Below are 23,266 nucleotides of genomic sequence, written 5' to 3'. Positions count from 1 at the left end.
AATCTACACCCTGTCATTGCAGCTTACAATCTAATATATAATATACAGGCTGCTCCTGAGGGCATACAGAATAATGTAAACTCTGTCCTACGAGCTTGCACTCTAATATACAATATACAGATTGCTCCAGAGAGCATACAGAATAATCTACACCCTGTCCTAGGAGCTTAAACTCTAATATACAATGTACAGGCTGCTCCTGAGAGCATTCAGAATAATGTACACCCTATCCTAGGAGCTTACACTCTAATATACAATATACAGGCTGCTCCTGAGGGAATACAGAATAATCTACACCCTGTCCTAGGAGCTTACACTCTAATATACAATATACAGGCTGCTGCTGAGAGCATACAGAATAATGTACACTCTGTCCTAGGAGCTTACACTCTAATATACAATATACTGGCTGCTCCTGAGAGCATACAGAATAATCTACACCCTATCCTAGGAGATTACACCCTAATATACAATATACAGGCTGCTCCTGAGGGCATATAGAATAATCTACACCCTGTCCTAGGAGCTTACAATGTAATATACAAAACACAGGCTGCTCCTGAGAGCATACAGAATAATGTACACCTTGTCCTAAGAGATTACACCCTAATATACAAAATACAGGCTGCTCCTGAGAGCATACAGAATAACCTACACCCTGTCCTAGGAGCTTACAATCTAATATACAATATACAGGCTGCTCCTGAGAGGATTCAGAATAATGTACACCCTGTCCTAGGAGCTTACAATCTAATATACAGTATACATGCTGCTCCTGAGGGCATACAGAATAATGTACACCCTGTCCTAAGAGCTTACACTCTAATGTACAATATACAGGCTGCTCCTGAGAGCATACAGAATAATGAACACCCGGTCCTAGGAGTTTACAATCTAATATACAATATACAGGCTGCTCCTGAGGGCATACAGAATAATGTACACCCTGTCCTAGGAGCTTACACTCTAATATACAATATACAGGCAGCTCCTGAGAGCACACAGAATAAGGTACACCCTGTCCTAGGAGTTTACAATCTAATAAACAATATACAGGCTGCTCCTGAGAGTATACAGAATAATCTACACCCTGTTCTAGGAGCTTACAATCTAATATACAATATACAGGCTGCTCCTGAGAGCATACAGAATAATGTACACCCTGTCCTAGGAGCTTACACTCTAATATACAATATACAGGTTGCTTCAGAGGGCATACAGAATAATCTTCACCCTGTCCTAGGAGCTTGCACTCTAATATACAATATACAGGCTGCTCCTGAGAGCATACAGAATAATGTACACTCTGTCCTAGGAGCTTACACTCTAATATACAATATACAGGCTGCTACTGAGAGCATTCAGAATAATGTACACCCTGTCCTAGGAGTTTACAATCTAATATACAGAATACATGCTTCTCCTGAGAGCATACAGAATAATGTACACTCTGTCCTAGGAGCTTACACTCTAATATACAATATACAGGCTGCTACTGAGAGCATTCAGAATAATGTACACCCTGTCCTAGGAGTTTACAATCTAATATACAGAATACATGCTTCTCCTGAGAGCATACAGAATAATGTACACTCTGTCCTAGGAGCTTACACTCTAATATACAATATACAGGCTGCTCCTGAGAGCATACAGAATAATCTACACCCTGTCCTAGGAGATTAGACCCTAATATACAATATACAGGCTGCTCCTGAGGGCATACAAAATAATCTACACCCTATCCTAGGAACTTACAATGTAATAAACAATATACAGGCTGCTCCTGAGAGCATGCAGAATAATGTACACCCTGCCCTAGGAGCTTGCACTCTAATATACAATATACAGATTGCTCCAGAGAGCATACAGAATAATCTACACCCTGTCCTAGGAGCTTACACTCTAATATACAATGTACAGGCTGCTCCTGAGAGCATGCAGAATAATCTACACCCTGTCATTGCAGCTTACAATCTAATATACAATATACAGGCTGCTCCTGAGGGCATACAGAATAATGTAAACTCTGTCCTACGAGCTTACACTCTAATATACAATGTACAGGCTGCTCCTGAGAGCATGCAGAATAATCTACACCCTGTCATTGCAGCTTACAATCTAATATATAATATACAGGCTGCTCCTGAGGGCATACAGAATAATGTAAACTCTGTCCTACGAGCTTGCACTCTAATATACAATATACAGATTGCTCCAGAGAGCATACAGAATAATCTACACCCTGTCCTAGGAGCTTACACTCTAATATACAATGTACAGGCTGCTCCTGAGAGCATACAGAATAATGTACACCCTATCCTAGGAGCTTACACTCTAATATACAATATACAGGCTGCTCCTGAGGGAATACAGAATAATCTACACCCTGTCCTAGGAGCTTACACTCTAATATACAATATACAGGCTGCTGCTGAGAGCATACAGAATAATGTACACTCTGTCCTAGGAGCTTACACTCTAATATACAATATACTGGCTGCTCCTGAGAGCATACAGAATAATCTACACCCTGTCCTAGGAGATTACACCCTAATATACAATATACAGGCTGCTCCTGAGGGCATACAAAATAATCTACACCCTGTCCTAGGAGCTTACAATGTAATATACAAAACACAGGCTGCTCCTGAGAGCATACAGAATAATGTACACCTTGTCCTAAGTGATTACACCCTAATATACAAAATACAGGCTGCTCCTGAGAGCATACAGAATAACTTACACCCTGTCCTAGGAGCTTACAATCTAATATACAATATACAGGCTGCTCCTGAGAGGATTCAGAATAATGTACACCCTGTCCTAGGAGCTTACAATCTAATATACAGTATACATGCTGCTCCTGAGGGCATACAGAATAATGTACACCCTGTCCTAAGAGCTTACACTCTAATGTACAATATACAGGCTGTTCCTGAGAGCATACAGAATAATTTACACTCTGTCCTAGTAGCTTACACTCTAATATACAATATACAAGCTGCTCCTGAGAGCATACAGAATAATGCACACCCTGTCCTAGGAGCTTACACTCTAATATACAATATACAGGTTGCTCCAGACAGCATACGGAATAATCTACACCCTGTCCTAGGAGCTTACACTCTAATATACAATATACAGGCTGCTCCTGAGAGCATACAGAATAATCTACACCCTGTCCTAGGAGCTTACAATCTAATATACAATATACAGGCTGCTGCTGAGGGCATACAGAATAATCTACGCCCTGTCCTAGGAGCTTACAATCTAATATACAATATACAGGCTGCTCCTGAGAGCATACCGAATAATCTACAACCTGTCCTAGGAGCTGACACTCTAATATACAATATACAGGCTGCTCCTGAGAGCATTCAAAATAATGTACACCCTGTCCTAGGAGTTTACAATCTAATATACAGAATACATGCTGCTCCTGAGAGCATACAGAATAATGTACACTCTGTCCTAGGAGCTTACACTCTAATATACAATATACAGGCTGCTCCTGAGAGCATACAGAATAATGTACACCCTGTCCTAGGAGCCTGCAATCTAATATACAATATACAGGCTGCTCCTGAGGGCATACAGAATAATCTACACCCTGTCCTAGAAGCTTATACTCTAATATACAATATACAGTCTGCTCCTGAGAGCATACAGAATAATCTACACCCTGTCCTAGCAGCTTACAATCTAATATACAATATACAGGCTGCTCCTGAGAGCATACAGAATAATCTACACCCTGCCCTAGGAGCTTACCATCTAATATACAATATACAGGCTGCTCCTGAGAGCATACAGAATAATCTGCACCCTGTCCTAGGAGATTACACTCTAATCTACAATATACAGGCAGCTCCTGAGAGCATACAGAATAATGTACACCCTGTCCTAGGAGTTTACAATCTAATTTACAGTATACATGCTGCTCCTGAGGGCATACAGAATAATGTACACAATGTCCTAGGAGCTTACAATCTAATATACAATAAACAGGCTGCTCCTGAGAGCATACAGAATAATCTACGCCCTGTCCTAGGAGTTTACACTCTAATATACAGTATACATGCTACTCCTGAGGGCATAGAGAATAATCTACACCCTGTCCTAGGAGCTTACACTCTAATATACAATCTGCTCCTGAGAGCATACAGAATAATCTACACCCTGTCCTAGGAGCTTACACTCTAATATACAATATACAGGCTGCTCCTGAGAGCATACAGAATAATCTACACCCTGTCCTAGGAGCTTACACTCTAATATACAATATACAGGCTGCTGCTGAGGGCATACAGAATAATCTACGCCCTGTCCTAGGAGCTTACAATCTAATATACAATATACAGGCTGCTCCTGAGAGCATACCGAATAATCTACAACCTGTCCTAGGAGCTGACACTCTAATATACAATATACAGGCTGCTCCTGAGAGCATTCAAAATAATGTACACCCTGTCCTAGGAGTTTACAATCTAATATACAGAATACATGCTGCTCCTGAGAGCATACAGAATAATGTACACTCTGTCCTAGGAGCTTACACTCTAATATACAATATACAGGCTGCTCCTGAGAGTATACAAAATAAACTACACCCTGTCCTAGCAGTTTACAATCTAATATACAATATACCGGCTGCTCCTGAGAGCATACAGAATAATGTACACCCTGTCCTAGGAGATTACAGCCTAATATACAATATACAAGCTGCTCCTGAGAGCATACAGAATAATTTACACCCTGTCCTAGGAGCTTACAATCTAATATACAATATACAGGCTGCTCCTGAGAGCATACAGAATAATGTACACCCTGTCCTAGGAGCCTGCAATCTAATATACAATATACAGACTGCTCCTGAGAGCATACAGAATAATCTACACCCTGTCCTAGAAGCTTATACTCTAATATACAATATACAGTCTGCTCCTGAGAGCATACAGAATAATCTACACCCTGTCCTAGCAGCTTACAATCTAATATACAATATACAGGCTGCTCCTGAGAGCATACAGAATAATGAACACCCGGTCCTAGGAGTTTACAATCTAATATACAGTATACATGCTGCTCCTGAGAGCATACAGAATAATCTACACCCTGTCCTAGGAGATTACAATCTAATCTACAATATACAGGCAGCTCCTGAGGGCATACAGAATAATGTACACAATGTCCTAGGAGCTTACAATCTAATATACAATAAACAGGCTGCTCCTGAGAGCATACAGAATAATCTACACCCTGTCCTAGGAGTTTACACTCTAATATACAGTATACATGCTACTCCTGAGGGCATAGAGAATAATCTACACCCTGTCCTAGGAGCTTACACTCTAATATACAATATACAGGCTGCTCCTGAGAGCATACAGAATAATGTACACCCTGTCCTAGGATCTTACAATCTAATATACAATAAACAGGCTGCTCCTGAGAGCATACAGAATAATGTACACCCTGTCCAAGGAGCTTACAATCTAATATACAGTATACCTGCTGCTCCTGAGAGCTTACAGAATAATGTACACCCTGTCCAAGGAGCTTACAATCTAATATACAATATACAGACTGCTACTGATAGCATACAGAATAATCTACACCCTGACCTAGGAGCTTACACTCTAGTATACAATATACAGGCTGCTCCTGAGAGCATACATAATAATGTACACCCTGGCCTAGGAGCTTACAATCTAATATACAGTATACATGCTGCTCCTGAGAGCATACAGAATAATCTACACCCTGTCCTAGGAGCTTACACTCTAATATACAATATACAGGCTGCTCCTGAGATCATACAGAATAATGTACACCCTGTCCTAGGAGATTACAATCTAATATACAGTATACATGCTGCTCCAGAGGACATACAGAATAATGTACACCCTGTCCTAGGAGCTTACAATCTAATATACAATATACAGACTGCTCCTGAGAGCATACAGAATAATCTACACCCTGTCCCAGGAGCTTACTCTCTAATATACAATATACAGGCTGCTCCTGAGGGCATACAGAATAATGCACATCCTGTCCTAGGAGCTTACACTCTAATATGCAGTATACAGACTGCTCCTGAGAGCATACAGAATAATCTACATCCAGTCCGAGGAGCTAACACTCTAATATACAATAAAAAGGCTGCTCCTGGGGGCATACAGAATAATCTACGCCCTGTCCTAGGAGCTTACAATCTAATATATAATATACAGGCTGCTCCTGAGGACATACAAAATAATTTACACCCTGTCCCAGGAGCTTACACTCTAATATACAATATACAGGCTGCTCCTGAGGGCATACAGAATAATCTACACCCTGTCCTATTAGCTTACACTCTAATATACAATATACAGACTGCTCCTGAGGGCATGCAGAATAATCTACACCCTGTCCTAGGAGTTTACAATCTAATTTACAGTATACATGCAGCTCCTGAGGGCATACAGAATAATGTAAACCCTGTCCTAGGAGTTTACAATCTAATATACAATATACAGGCTGCTCCTGAGAGCATACAGAATAATGTAAACCCTGTCCTAGGAGCTTACACTCTAATATACAATATACAGGCTGCTCCTGAGAGCATACAGAATAATCTACACCCTGTCCTAGGAGTTTTCACTATAATATACAATATACAGGCTGCTCCAGAGAGCATACAGAATAATCTACACCCTGTCCTAGGAGCTTACACTCTAATATACAATATACAGACTGCTCCTAAGGGCATGCAGAATAATCTACACCCTGTCCTAGGAGCTTACACTCTAATATACAATATACAGGCTGCTCCTGAGAGCATACAGAATAATGTGCACCCTGTTTTAGGAGATTACAATCTAATATACAATAAACAGGCTGCTCCTGAGAGCATACAGAATAATCTACACCCTGTCCTAGGAGTTTTCACTATAATATACAATATACAGGCTGCTCCAGAGAGCATACAGAATAATCTACACCCTGTACTAGGAGCTTACAATCTAATATACAATATACAGGCTGCTCCTGAGAGCATACAGAATAAGGTACACCCTGTCCTAGGAGTTTACAATCTAATATACATTATACATGCTGCTCCTGAGGGCATACAGAATAATGTACACCCTGTCCTAGGAGCTTACAATCTAATATACAATATACAGACTGCTCCTGAGAGCATACAGAATAATGTACACCCTATCCTAGGAGTTTACAATATAATATACAGTATACAGGCTGCTCCTGAGAGCATACAGAATAATGTACACCCTATCCTAGGAGTTTACAATATAATATACAGTATACAGGCTGCTCCTGAGAGCATACAGAATAATCTACACCCTGTCCTAGGAGTTTACAATATAATATACAATATACAGGCTGCTCCTGAGAGCATACAGAATAATGTACACCCTATCCTAGGAGGTTACAATCTAATATACAGTATACATGCTGCTCCTGAGAGCATACAGAATAATGTACACCCTGTCCTAGGAGTTTACACTCTAATATACAATATACATGCTGCTCCTGAGAGCATACAGAATAATCTACGCCCTGTCCTAGGAGCTTACAATCTAATATATAATATACAGGTTGCTGCAGAGGGCATACAGAATAATCTACGCCCTGCCCTAGGAGTTTACAATCTAATATACAATATACAGGTTGCTGCAGAGGGCATACAGAATATTCTACACCCTGTCCTAGGAGCTTACACTCTAATATACAATATACAGGCTGCTCCTGAGAGCATACAGAATAATCTACGCCCTGTCCTAGGAGCTTACAATCTTATATATATAATATACAAGCTGCTCCTGAGGACATAAAAAATAATCTACACCCTGTCCCAGGAGCTTACACTCTAATATACAATATACAGGCTGCTTCTGAGAGCATACAGAATAATCTACACCCTGCCCTAGGAGCTTACAATCTAATATACAATATACAGGCTGCTCCTGAGAGCATACAGAATAATGTACACCCTGTCCTAGGAGTTTACACTATAATATACAATATACAGGCTGCTCCTGAGAGCATACAGAATAATGTACACCCTGTCCTATGAGCTTACACTCTAATATACAAAATACAGGTTGCTGCAGAGGGCATACAGGATAATCTACACCCTGTCCTAGGAGCTTACACTCTAATATACAATATACAGGCTGCTCCTGAGAGCATACAGAATAATGTACACTCTGTCCTAGGAGCTTACACTCTAATATACAATATACAGGCTGCTCCTGAGAGCATACAGAATAATATACACCCTGTCCTAGGAGCTTACACTCTAATATACAATATACAGGTTGCTCCAGAGGGCATACAGAATAATCTACACCCTGTCCTAGGAGCTTACACTCTAATATACAATATACAGGCTGCTCCTGAGAGCATACAGAATAATGTACACCCTGTCCTAGGAGTTTTCACTATAATATACAATATACAGGCTGCTCCTGAGAGCATACAGAATAAGGTACACCCTGTCCTAGGAGTTTACAATCTAATATACATTATACATGCTGCTCCTGAGGGCATACAGAATAATGTACACCCTGTCCTAGGAGCTTACAATCTAATATACAATATACAGGCTGCTCCTGAGAGCATACAGAATAATCTACACCCTGTCCTAGGAGTTTACAATATAATATACAATATACAGGCTGCTCCTGAGAGCATACAGAATAATGTACACCCTATCCTAGGAGATTACAATCTAATATACAGTATACATGCTGCTCCTGAGAGCATACAGAATAATCTACACCCTGTCCTAGGAGGTTACAATCTAATATACATTATACAGGCTGCTCCTGAGAGCATACAGAATAATGTACACCCTGTCCTAGGAGTTTACACTCTAATATACAATATACATGCTGCTCCTGAGAGCATACAGAATAATCTACGCCCTGTCCTAGGAGCTTACAATCTAATATATAATATACAGGTTGCTGCAGAGGACATACAGAATAATCTACGCCCTGCCCTAGGAGTTTACAATCTAATATACAATATACAGGTTGCTGCAGAGGGCATACAGAATATTCTACACCCTGTCCTAGGAGCTTACACTCTAATATACAATATACAGGCTGCTCCTGAGAGCATACAGAATAATCTACGCCCTGTCCTAGGAGCTTACAATTTTATATATATAATATACAAGCTGCTCCTGAGGACATACAAAATAATCTACACCCTGTCCCAGGAGCTTACACTCTAATATACAATATACAGGCTGCTTCTGAGAGCATACAGAATAATCTACACCCTGCCCTAGGAGCTTACAATCTAATATACAATATACAGGCTGCTCCTGAGGGCATACAGAATAATGTACACCCTGTCCTAGGAGTTTACACTATAATATACAATATACAGGCTGCTCCTGAGAGCATACAGAATAATGTACACCCTGTCCTAGGAGCTTACACTCTAATATACAAAATACAGGTTGCTGCAGAGGGCATACAGAATAATCTACACCCTGTCCTAGGAGCTTACACTCTAATATACAATATACAGGCTGCTCCTGAGAGCATACAGAATAATGTACAATCTGTCCTAGGAGCTTACACTCTAATATACAATATACAGGCTGCTCCTGAGAGCATACAGAATAATATACACCCTGTCCTAGGAGCTTACACTCTAATATACAATATACAGGTTGCTCCAGAGGGCATACAGAATAATCTACACCCTGTCCTAGGAGCTTACACTCTAATATACAATATACAGGCTGCTCCTGAGAGCATACAGAATAATGTACACTCTGTCCCAGGTGCTTACACTGTAATATACAATATACAGGCTGCTCCTAAGGGCATGCAGAATAATGTACACCCTGTCCTATGAGCTTGCACTCTAATATACAATATACAGGTTGCTCCAGAGGACATACAGAATAATCTACACCCTGTCCTAGGAGCTTACACTCTAATATACAATATACAGGCTGCTCCTGAGAGCATACAGAATAATGTAAACTCTGTCCTAGGAGCTTTCACTCTAATATCCAATATACAGGCTGCTCCTGAGAGCATACAGAATAATCTACACCCTGTCCTTGCAGTTTACAATCTAATATAATATACAGGCTGCTCCTGAGAGCATACAGAATAATCTACACCCTGTCCTAGGAGCTTACACTCTAATATGCAATATACAGGCTGCTCCTGAGGGAATACAGAATAATCTACACCCTGTCCTAGGAGCTTACACTCTAATATACAATATACAGGCTGCTGCTGAGAGCATACAGAATAATGTACATTCTGTCCTAGGAGCTTACACTCTAATATACAATATACAGGCTGCTCCTGAGAGCATACAGAATAATCTACACCCTGTCCTAGGAGCTTACACTCTAATATACAATATACAGGCTGCTCCTGAGAGCACACAGAATAATCTACGCCCTGTCCTAGGAGCTTACAATCTAATATACAATATACAGGCTGATCCTGAGAGCATACAGAATAATCTACACCCTGTCCTAGGAGCTGACACTCTAATATACAATATACAGGCTGCTCCTGAGAGCATTCAGAATAATCTACACCCTGTCCTAGGAGATTACACCCTAATATACAATATACAGGCTGCTCCTGAGAGCATACAGAATAATCTACACTCTGTCCTAGGAGCTTACACTCTAATATACAATATACAGGCTGCTCCTGAGGGCATACAGAATAATCTACACCCTGTCCTAGGAGCTTGCACTCTAATATACAATATACAGGCTGCTCCTGAGAGCATTCAGAATAATGTACACCCTGTCCTATCACCTTACAATCTAATATACAATATACAGGCTGCTCCTGAGAGCATTCAGAATAATGTATACACTGTCCTAGGAGCTTACACTCTAATATACAACATACAGGCTGCTCCTGAGAGCATTCAGTATAATGTACACTCTGTGCTAGGAGCTTACACTCTAATATACAATATACAGGCTGCTCCTGAGAGCATACAGAATTATGTACACCTTGTCCTAGGAGTTTACAATCTAATATACAGTATGCATGCTGCTCCTGAGGGCATACAGAATAATGTACACCCTGTCCTAGAAGCTTACACTCTAATATACAGTATACAGGCTGCTCCTAGAGCATACAGAATAATGTACACCCTGTCCTAGGAGCTTACACTCTAATATACAATATACAGGTTGCTCCAGAGGGCATACAGAATAATCTACACCCTGTCCTAGGAGCTTACACTCTAATATACAATATACAGGCTGCTCCTGAGAGCATACAGAATAATGTACACTCTGTCCTAGGAGCTTACACTCTAATATACAATATACAGGCTGCTCCTGAGAGCATTCAGAATAATGTACACCCTGTCCTAGTAGTTTACAATCTAATATACAGAATACATGCTGCTCCTGAGAGCATACAGAATAATGTACACTCTGTCCTAGGAGCTTACACTCTAATATACAATATACAGGCTGCTCCTGAGAGCATACAGAATAATCTACACCCTGTCCTATGAGATTGCACCCTAATATACAATATACAGGCTGCTCCTGAGGGCATACAAAATAATCTACACCCTGTCCTAGGAGCTTACAATGTAATATACAATATACAGGCTGCTCCTGAGAGCATGCAGAATAATGCACACCCTGCCCTAGGAGCTTGCACTCTAATATACAGTATACAGGTTGCTCCAGAGGGCATACAGAAAAATCTACACCCTGTCCTAGGAGCTTACACTCTAATATACAATGTACAGGCTGCTCCTGAGAGCATGCAGAATAATCTACACCCTGTCATTGCAGCTTACAATCTAATATAAATATACAGGCTGCTCCTGAGGGCATACAGAATAATGTCCACCCTGTCCTAGGAGCTTACACTCTAATATACAATATACAGGCTGCTCCTGAGAGCATACAGAATAATGTACACTCTGTCCTAGGAGCTTACACTCTAATATACAATATACAGGCTGCTCCTGAGAGCATACAAAATAATCTACACCCTGTCATTGCAGCTTACAATCTAATATATAATATACAGGCTGCTCTTGAGAGCATACAGAATAATGTCCACCCTGTCCTAGGAGCTTACACTCTAATATACAATATACAGGCTGCTCCTGAGAGCATACAGAATAATGTACACTCTGTCCTAGGAGCTTACACTCTAATATACAATATACAGGCTGCTCCTGAGAGCATACAGAATAATATACACCCTGTCCTAGGAGCTTACACTCTAATATACAATATACAGGTTGCTCCAGAGGGCATACAGAATAATCTACACCCTGTCCTAGGAGCTTACACTCTAATATACAATATACAGGCTGCTCCTGAGAGCATACAGAATAATGTACACTCTGTCCCAGGAGCTTACACTGTAATATACAATATACAGGCTGCTCCTAAGGGCATGCAGAATAATGTACACCCTGTCCTATGAGCTTGCACTCTAATATACAATATACAGGTTGCTCCAGAGGGCATACAGAATAATCTACACCCTGTCCTAGGAGCTTACACTCTAATATACAATATACAGGCTGCTCCTGAGAGCTTACAGAATAATGTAAACTCTGTCCTAGGAGCTTACACTCTAATATACAGGCTGCTCCTGAGAGCATACAGAATAATCTACACCCTGTCCTTGCAGCTTACAATCTAATATAATATACAGGCTGCTCCTGAGAGCATACAGAATAATGTACACTCTGTCCTAGGAGCTTACACTCTAATATACAATATACAGGCTGCTCCTGAGAGCATACAGAATAATCTACACCCTGTCCTAGGAGCTTACACTCTAATATACAATATACAGGCTGCTCCTGAGCACACACAGAATAATCTACGCCCTGTCCTAGGAGCTTACAATCTAATATACAATATACAAGCTGATCCTGAGAGCATACAGAATAATCTACACCCTGTCCTAGGAGCTGACACTCTAATATACAATATACAGGCTGCTCCTGAGAGCATTCAGAATAATCTACACCCTGTCCTAGGAGATTACAGCCTAATATACAATATACAGGCTGCTCCTGAGAGCATACAGAATAATCTACACTCTGTCCTAGGAGCTTACACTCTAATATACAATATACAGGCTGCTCCTGAGGGCATACAGAATAATCTACACCCTGTCCTAGGAGCTTGCACTCTAATATACAATATACAGGCTGCTCCTGAGAGCATTCAGAATAATGTACACCCTGTCCTAGCACCTTACAATCTAATATACAATATACAGGCTGCTCCTGAGAGCATTCAGAATAATGTACACACTGTCCTAGGAGCTTACACTCTAATATACAACATACAGGCTGCTCCTGAGAGCATTCAGTATAATGTACACTCTGTCCTAGGAGCTTACACTCTAATATACAATATACAGGCTGCTCCTGAGAGCATACAGAATTATGTACACCCTGTCCTAGGAGTTTACAATCTAATATACAGTATGCATGCTGCTCCCGAGGGCATACAGAATAATGTACACCCTGTCCTAGGAGCTTACACTCTAATATACAATATACAGGCTGCTCCTGAGAGCATACAGAATAAGGTACACCCTGTCCTAGGAGTTTACAATCTAATATACAATATACAGGCTGCTCCTGAGGGCATACAGAATAATGTACACCCTGTCCTAGGAGCTTACACTCTAATATACAATATACAGGCTGCTCCTAGAGCATACAGAATAATGTACACCCTGTCCTAGCAGCTTACACTCTAATATACAATATACAGGTTGCTCCAGAGGGCATACAGAATAATCTACACCCTGTCCTAGGAGCTTACACTCTAATATACAATATACAGGCTGCTCCTGAGAGCATACAGAATAATGTACACTCTGTCCTAGGAGCTTTCACTCTAATATACAATATACAGGCTACTCCTGAGAGCATACAGAATAATGTACACTCTGTCCTAGGAGCTTACACTCTAATATACAATATACAGGCTGCTCCTGAGAGCATTCAGAATAATGTACACCCTGTCCTAGGAGTTTACAATCTAATATACAGAATACATGCTGCTCCTGAGAGCATACAGAATAATGTACACTCTGTCCTAGGAGCTTACACTCTAATATACAATATACAGGCTGCTCCTCAGAGCATACAGAATAATGTACACCCTGTCCTAGGAGCTTACAATGTAATATACAATATACAGGCTGCTCCTGAGAGCATGCAGAATAATCTACACCCTGTCCTAGGAGATTACACCCTAATATACAATATACAGGCTGCTCCTGAGGGCATACAAAATAATCTACACCCTGTCCTAGGAGCTTACAATGTAATATACAATATACAGGCTGCTCCTGAGAGCATGCAGAATAATGTACACCCTGCCCTAGGAGCTTGCACTCTAATATACAGTATACAGGTTGCTCCAGAGGGCATACAGAATAATCTATACCCTGTCCTAGGAGCTTACACTCTAATATACAATATACAGGCTGCTCCTGAGAGCATACAAAATAATCTACACCCTGTCATTGCAGCTTACAATCTAATATATAATATACAGGCTGCTCCTGAGAGCATACAGAATAATGTACACCCTGTCCTAGGAGCTTACACTCTAATATACAATATACAGGCTGCTCCTGAGGGAATACAGAATAATCTACACCCTGTCCTAGGAGCTTACACTCTAATATACAATATACAGGCTGCTGCTGAGAGCATACAGAATAATGTACACTCTGTCCTAGGAGCTTACACTCTAATATACAATATACAGCCTGCTCCTGAGAGCATACAGAATAATCTACGCCCTGTCCTAGGAGCCTACAATCTAATATACAATATACAGGCTGCTCCTGAGAGCATACAGAATAATCTACACCCTGTCCTAGGAGCAGACACTCTAATATACAATATACAGGCTGCTCCTGAGAGCATTCAGAATAATGTACACCCTGTCCTAGGAGTTTACAATCTAATATACAGAATACATGCTGCTCCTGAGAGCATACAGAATAATGTACACTCTGTCCTAGGAGCTTACACTCTAATATACAATATACAGGCTGCTACTGAGAGCATACAAAATAATCTACACCCTGTCCTAGCAGCTTACAATCTAATATACAATATACAGGCTGCTCCTGAGAGCATACAGAATAATGTACACCCTGTCCTAGGAGATTACACCCTAATATACAATATACAGGCTGCTCCTGAGAGCATACAGAATAATGTACATCCTGTCCTAGGAGATTAAACCCTAATATACAATATACAGGCTGCTCCTGAGAGCATACAGAATAATCTACACCCTGTCCTAGGAGATACAATTTAATATACAATATACAGGCTGCTCCTGAGAGCATACAGAATAATATACACCCTGTCCTAGGAGTTTACACTATAATATACATTATACAGGCTGCTCCTGAGAGCATACAGAATAATGTACACCCTGTCCTAGGAGCTTACACTCTAATATACAATATACAGGCTGCTCCTGAGAGCATGCAGAATAATGTACACCCTATCCTAGGAGTTTACACTCTAATATACATTATACAGGCTGCTCCTGAGAGCATACAGAATAATGTACACCCTGTCCTAGGAGCTTATACTCTAATATACAATATACAGACTGCTCCTGAGAGCATACATAATAATGTACACCCTGTCCTAGGAGTTTACACTCTAATATACATTATACAGGCTGCTCCTGAGAGCATACAGAATAATGTACACCCTGTCCTAGGAGCTTATACTCTAATATACAATATACAGGCTGCTCCTGAGGGCATACAGAATAATCTACAGCCTGTCCTAGAAGCTTATACTCTAATATACAGGCTGCTCCTGAGAGCATACAGAATAATCTACACCCTGTCCTAGGAGCTTACACTCTAATATATAATATACAGGCTGCTCCTGAGAGCATACAGAATAATCTACACCCTGTCCTAGGAGTTTACACTCTAATATACATTATACAGGCTGCTCCTGAGAGCATACAGAATAATGTACACCCTGTCCTAGGAGCTTATACTCTAATATACAATATACAGGCTGCTCCTGAGGGCATACAGAATAATCTACAGCCTGTCCTAGAAGCTTATACTCTAATATACAGGCTGCTCCTGAGAGCATACAGAATAATCTACACCCTGTCCTAGGAGTTTACACTCTAATATACATTATACAGGCTGCTCCTGAGAGCATACAGAATAATGTACACCCTGTCCTAGGAGCGTACAATCTAATATACAATATACAGGCTGTTCCTGAGGGCATACAGAATAATCTACACCTTGTTTTAGGAGCTTACACTCTAATATACAATATACTGACTGCTCCTGAGAGCATACAGAATAATCTACACCCTGTCCTAGGAGCTTACACTCTAATATACAATATACAGGCTGCTCCTGAGAGCATACAGAATAATCTACACCCTGTCCTAGGAGATTGCACTCTAATGTACAATATACAGGCTGCTCCTGAAGGCATACAGAATAATCTACACCCTGTCCTAGGAGCTTACACTCTAATATACAATATACAGGCTGCTCCTGAGAGCATACAGAATAATCTACACCCTGTCCTAGGAGCTTACACTTTAATATACAATATACAGGCTGCTCCTGAGGGCATACAGAATAATCTACACCCTGTCCTAGGAGTTTACAATCTAATATACAATATACAGGCTGCTCCTGAGAGCATACAGAATAATCTACACCCTGTCCTAGGAGCTTACACTCTAATATACAATATACAGGCTGCTCCTGAGAGCATACAGAATAATCTACACCCTGTCCTAGGAGTTTACACTTTAATATACATTATAGAGGCTGCTCCTGAGAGCATACAGAATAATGTACACCCTATCCTAGGAGCTTACAATCTAATATACAATATACAGGTTGCTCCTGAGAGCATACAGAATAATTTACACACTGTCCTAGGAGCTTACACTCTAATATACAATATACAGGCTGCTCCTGAGGGCATACAAAATAATCTACACCCTGTCTTAGGAGCTTACACTCTAATATAAAATATACAGACTGCTCCTTAGAGCATACAGAATAATCTACACCCTGTCCTAGGAGCTTACACTCTAATATACAATATACAGGCTGCTCCTGAGAGCATAGAGAATAATCTACACCCTGTCCTAGGAGCTTGCACTCTAATGTACAATATACAGGCTGCTCCTGAAGGCATACAGAATAATCTACACCCTGTCCTAGGAGCTTACACTCTAATATACAATATACAGGCTGCTCCTGAGAGCATACAGAATAATCTACACCCTGTCCTAGGAGCTTACACTCTAATATACAATATACAGGCTGCTCCTGAGAGCATTCAGAATAATGTACACCCTGTCCTTGGAACTTACAATCTAATATACAGTATACATGCTGCTCCTGAGGGCATACAGAATAATGTACACCCTGTCCTAAGAGCTTACACTCTAATATACAATATACAGGCTGCTCCTGAGAGCATTCAGAATAATGTACACCCTGTCCTAGGAGCTTACAATCTAATATACAGTATACATGCTGCTCCTGAGGGCATACAGAATAATGTACACCCTGTCCTAAGAGCTTACACTCTAATATACAATATACAGGCTGCTCCTGAGAGCATTCAGAACAATGTACACCCTGTCCTAGGAGCTTACAATCTAAAAAACAGTATACATGCTGCTCCTGAGAGCATACAGAATAATCTACACCCTGTCCTAGGAGATTGCACTCTAATGTACAATATACAGGCTGCTCCTGAAGGCATACAGAATAATCTACACCCTGTCCTAGGAGCTTACACTCTAATATACAATATACAGGCTGCTCCTGAGAACATACAGAATAATCTACACCCTGTCCTAGGAGCTTACACTTTAATATACAATATACAGGCTGCTCCTGAGGGCATACAGAATAATCTACACAGTGTCCTAGGAGTTTACAATCTAATATACAATATACAGGCTGCTCCTGAGAGCATACAGAATAATCTACACCCTGTCCTAGGAGCTTACACTCTAATATACAATATACAGGCTGCTCCTGAGGGCATACAAAATAATCTACACCCTGTCTTAGGAGCTTACACTCTAATATAAAATATACAGGCTGCTCCTGAGAGCATACAGAATAATCTACACCCTGTCCTAGGAGCTTACACTCTAATATACAATATACAGGCTGCTCCTGAGAGCATTGAGAATAATGTACACCCTGTCTTTGGAGCTTACAATCTAATACACAGTATACATGCTGCTCCTGAGGGCATACAGAATAATGTACACCCTGTCCTAAGAGCTTACACTCTAATATACAATATACAGGCTGCTCCTGAGAGCATTCAGAATAATGTACACCCTGTCCTAGGAGCTTACAATCTAATATACAGTATACATGCTGCTCCTGAGGGCATACAGAATAATGTACACCCTGTCCTAAGAGCTTACACTCTAATATACAATATACAGGCTGCTCCTGAGAGCATTCAGAACAATGTACACCCTGTCCTAGGAGCTTACAATCTAAAAAACAGTATACATGCTGCTCCTGAGAGCATACAGAATAATCTACACCCTGTCCTAGGAGATTGCACTCTAATGTACAATATACAGGCTGCTCCTGAAGGCATACAGAATAATCTACACCCTGTCCTAGGAGCTTACACTCTAATATACAATATACAGGCTGCTCCTGAGAACTTACAGAATAATCTACACCCTGTCCTAGGAGCTTACACTTTAATATACAATATACAGGCTGCTCCTGAGGGCATACAGAATAATCTACACCCTGTCCTAGGAGTTTACAATCTAATATACAATATACAGGCTGCTCCTGAGAGCATACAGAATAAGCTACACCCTGTCCTAGGAGCTTACACTCTAATATACAATATACAGGCTGCTCCTGAGAGCATACAGAATAATCTAGACCCTGTCCTAGGAGTTTACACTTTAATATACATTATACAGGCTGCTCCTGAGAGCATACAGAATAATGTACACCCTGTCCTAGGAGCTTACAATCTAATATACAATATACAGGTTGCTCCTGAGAGCATACAGAATAATTTACACACTGTCCTAGCACCTTACACTCTAATATACAATATACAGGCTGCTCCTGAGGGCATACAAAATAATCTACACCCTGTCTTAGGAGCTTACACTCTAATATAAAATATACAAGCTGCTTCTGAGAGCATACAGAATAATCTACACCCTGTCCTAGGAGCTTACACTCTAATATACAATATACAGGCTGCTCCTGAGAGCATACAGAATAATCTAGACCCTGTCCTAGGAGTTTACACTTTAATATACATTATACAGGCTGCTCCTGAGAGCATACAGAATAATGTACACCCTGTCCTAAGAGCTTACACTCTAATATACAATATACAGGCTGCTCCTGAGAGCATTCAGAACAATGTACACCCTGTCCTAGGAGCTTACAATCTAAAAAACAGTATACATGCTGCTCCTGAGAGCATACAGAATAATCTACACCCTGTCCTAGGAGCTTACAATCTAATATACAATATACAGGTTGCTCCTGAGAGCATACAGAATAATTTACACACTGTCCTAGGAGCTTACACTCTAATATACAATATACAGGCTGCTCCTGAGGGCATACAAAATAATCTACACCCTGTCTTAGGAGCTTACACTCTAATATAAAATATACAGGCTGCTCCTGAGAGCATACAGAATAATCTACACCCTGTCCTAGGAGCTTACACTCTAATATACAATATACAGGCTGCTCCTGAGAGCATTCAGAATAATGTACACCCTGTCCTTGGAGCTTACAATCTAATACACAGTATACATGCTGCTCCTGAGGGCATACAGAATAATGTACACCCTGTCCTAAGAGCTTACACTCTAATATACAATATACAGGCTGCTCCTGAGAGCATTCAGAATAATGTACACCCTGTCCTAGGAGATTACAATCTAATATACAGTATACATGCTGCTCCTGAGGGCATACAGAATAATGTACACCCTGTCCTAAGAGCTTACACTCTAATATACAATATACAGGCTGCTCCTGAGAGCATTCAGAACAATGTACACCCTGTCCTAGGAGCTTACAATCTAAAAAACAGTATACATGCTGCTCCTGAGAGCATACAGAATAATCTACACCCTGTCCTAGGAGATTGCACTCTAATGTACAATATACAGGCTGCTCCTGAAGGCATACAGAATAATCTACACCCTGTCCTAGGAGCTTACACTCTAATATACAATATACAGGCTGCTCCGGAGAACTTACAGAATAATCTACACCCTGTCCTAGGAGCATACACTTTAATATACAATATACAGGCTGCTCCTGAGGGCATACAGAATAATCTACACCCTGTCCTAGGAGTTTACAATCTAATATACAATATACAGGCTGCTCCTGAGAGCATACAGAATAATCTACACCCTGTCCTAGGAGCTTACACTCTAATATACAATATACAGGCTGCTCCTGAGAGCATACAGAATAATCTAGACCCTGTCCTAGGAGTTTACACTTTAATATACATTATACAGGCTGCTCCTGAGAGCATACAGAATAATGTACACCCTGTCCTAGGAGCTTACAATCTAATATACAATATACAGGTTGCTCCTGAGAGCATACAGAATAATTTACACACTGTCCTAGGAGCTTACACTCTAATATACAATATACAGGCTGCTCCTGAGGGCATACAAAATAATCTACACCCTGTCTTAGGAGCTTACACTCTAATATAAAATATACAGGCTGCTCCTGAGAGCATACAGAATAATCTACACCCTGTCCTAGGAGCTTACACTCTAATATACAATATACAGGCTGCTCCTGAGAGCATTCAGAATAATGTACACCCTGTCCTTGGAGCTTACAATCTAATACACAGTATACATGCTGCTCCTGAGGGCATACAGAATAATGTACACCCTGTCCTAAGAGCTTACACTCTAATATACAATATACAGGCTGCTCCTGAGAGCATTCAGAATAATGTACACCCTGTCCTAGGAGCTTACAATCTAATATACAGTATACATGCTGCTCCTGAGGGCATACAGAATAATGTACACCCTGTCCTAAGAGCTTACACTCTAATATACAATATACAGGCTGCTCCTGAGAGCATTCAGAACAATGTACACCCTGTCCTAGGAGCTAACAATCTAATAAACAGTATACATGCTGCTCCTGAGGGCATACAGAATAATGTACACCCTGTCCTAAGAGCTTACACTCTAATATACAATATACAGGCTGTTCCTGAGAGCATACAGAATAATTTACACTCTGTCCTAGTAGCTTACACTCTAATATACAATATACAAGCTGCTCCTGAGAGCATACAGAATAATCTACACCCTGTCCTAGGAGATTACACTCTAATATACAATATACAGGCTGCTCCTGAGAGCATACAGAATAATCTACACCCTGTCCTAGGAGCTTACACTCTAATATACAATATACAGGCTGCTCCTGAGGGCATACAGAATAATCTACGCCCTGTCCTAGGAGCTTACAATCTAATATACAATATACAGGCTGCTCCTGAGAGCATACAGAATAATCTACAACCTGTCCTAGGAGCTGACACTCTAATATACAGGCTGCTCCTGAGAGCATTCAGAACAATGTACACCCTGTCCTAGGAGTTTACACTCTAATATACATTATACAGGATGCTCCTGAGAGGATACAGAATAATGTACACCCTGTCCTAGGAGCCTGCAATCTAATATACAATATACAGACTGCTCCTGAGAGCATACAGAATAATGTACACCCTGTCCTAGGAGTTTACACTCTATTATACATTATACAGGCTGCTCCTGAGAGCATACAGAATAATGTACACCCTGTACTAGGAGCTTATACTCTACTATGCAATATACAGGCTGCTCCTGAGGGCATACAGAATAATCTACACCCTGTCCTAGGAGTTTACACTCTAATATACATTATACAGGATGCTCCTGAGAGGATACAGAATAATGTACACCCTGTCCTAGGAGCTTACAATCTAATATACAATATACAGGCTGCTCATGAGAGCATACAGAATAATCTACAAACTGTCCTAGGAGCTGACACTCTAATATACAATATACAGGCTGCTACTGAGAGCATTCAGAATAATGTACACCCTGTCTTAGGAGTTCACAATCTAATATACAGAATACATGCTGCTCCTGAGAGCATACAGAATAATGTACACTCTGTCCTAGGAGCTTACACTCTAATATACAATATACAAGCTGCTCCTGAGAGCATACAAAATAATCTACACCCTGTCCTAGCAGCTTACAATCTAATATACAATATACAGGCTGCTCCTGAGAGCATACAGAATAATGTACACCCTGTCCTAGGAGATTACACCCTAATATACAATATACAGGCAGCTCCTGAGAGCATACAGAATAATGTACACCCTGTTCTAGGAGATTAAACCCTAATATACAACATACAGGCTGCTCCTGAGAGCATACAGAATAATCTACACCCTGTCCTAGGAGCTTACAATTTATTATACAATATACAGGCTGCTCCTGAGAGCATACAGAATAATATACACCCTGTCCTAGGAGTTTACACTATAATATACAATATACAGGCTGCTCCTGAGAGCATACAGAATAATGTACACCCTGTCCTATGAGCTTACACTCTAATATACAATATACAGGCTGCTCCTGAGAGCATGCAGAAAAATGTACACCCTGTCCTAGGAGTTTACACTCTAATATACATTATACAGGATGCTCCTGAGAGGATACAGAATAATGTACACCCTGTCCTAGGAGCCTGCAATCTAATATACAATATACAGACTGCTCCTGAGAGCATACAGAATAATGTACACCCTGTCCTAAGAGTTTACACTCTATTATACATTATACAGGCTGCTCCTGAGAGCATACAGAATAATGTACACCCTGTCCTAGGAGCTTATACTCTAATATGCAATATACAGGCTGCTCCTGAGGGCATACAGAATAATCTACACCCTGTCCTAGGAGTTTACACTCTAATATACAATATACAGGCTGCTCCTGAGAGCATACAGAATAATCTACACCCTGTCCTATGAGCTTACGCTCTAATATACAATATACAGGCTGCTCCTGAGAGCAAACAGAATAATCTACACCCTGTCCTAGAAGCTTATACTCTAATATACAATATACAGG

This window comes from Phyllobates terribilis, unplaced genomic scaffold (assembly GCF_046119375.1).
Source record: "Phyllobates terribilis strain yellow unplaced genomic scaffold, ASM4611937v1 Scaffold_1__5_contigs__length_1240528914, whole genome shotgun sequence".
Lineage (NCBI taxonomy): Eukaryota > Metazoa > Chordata > Amphibia > Anura > Dendrobatidae > Phyllobates > Phyllobates terribilis.
The sequence above is the reverse complement of the archived record's forward strand: the minus strand, read 5'-3'. Positions refer to the sequence as shown.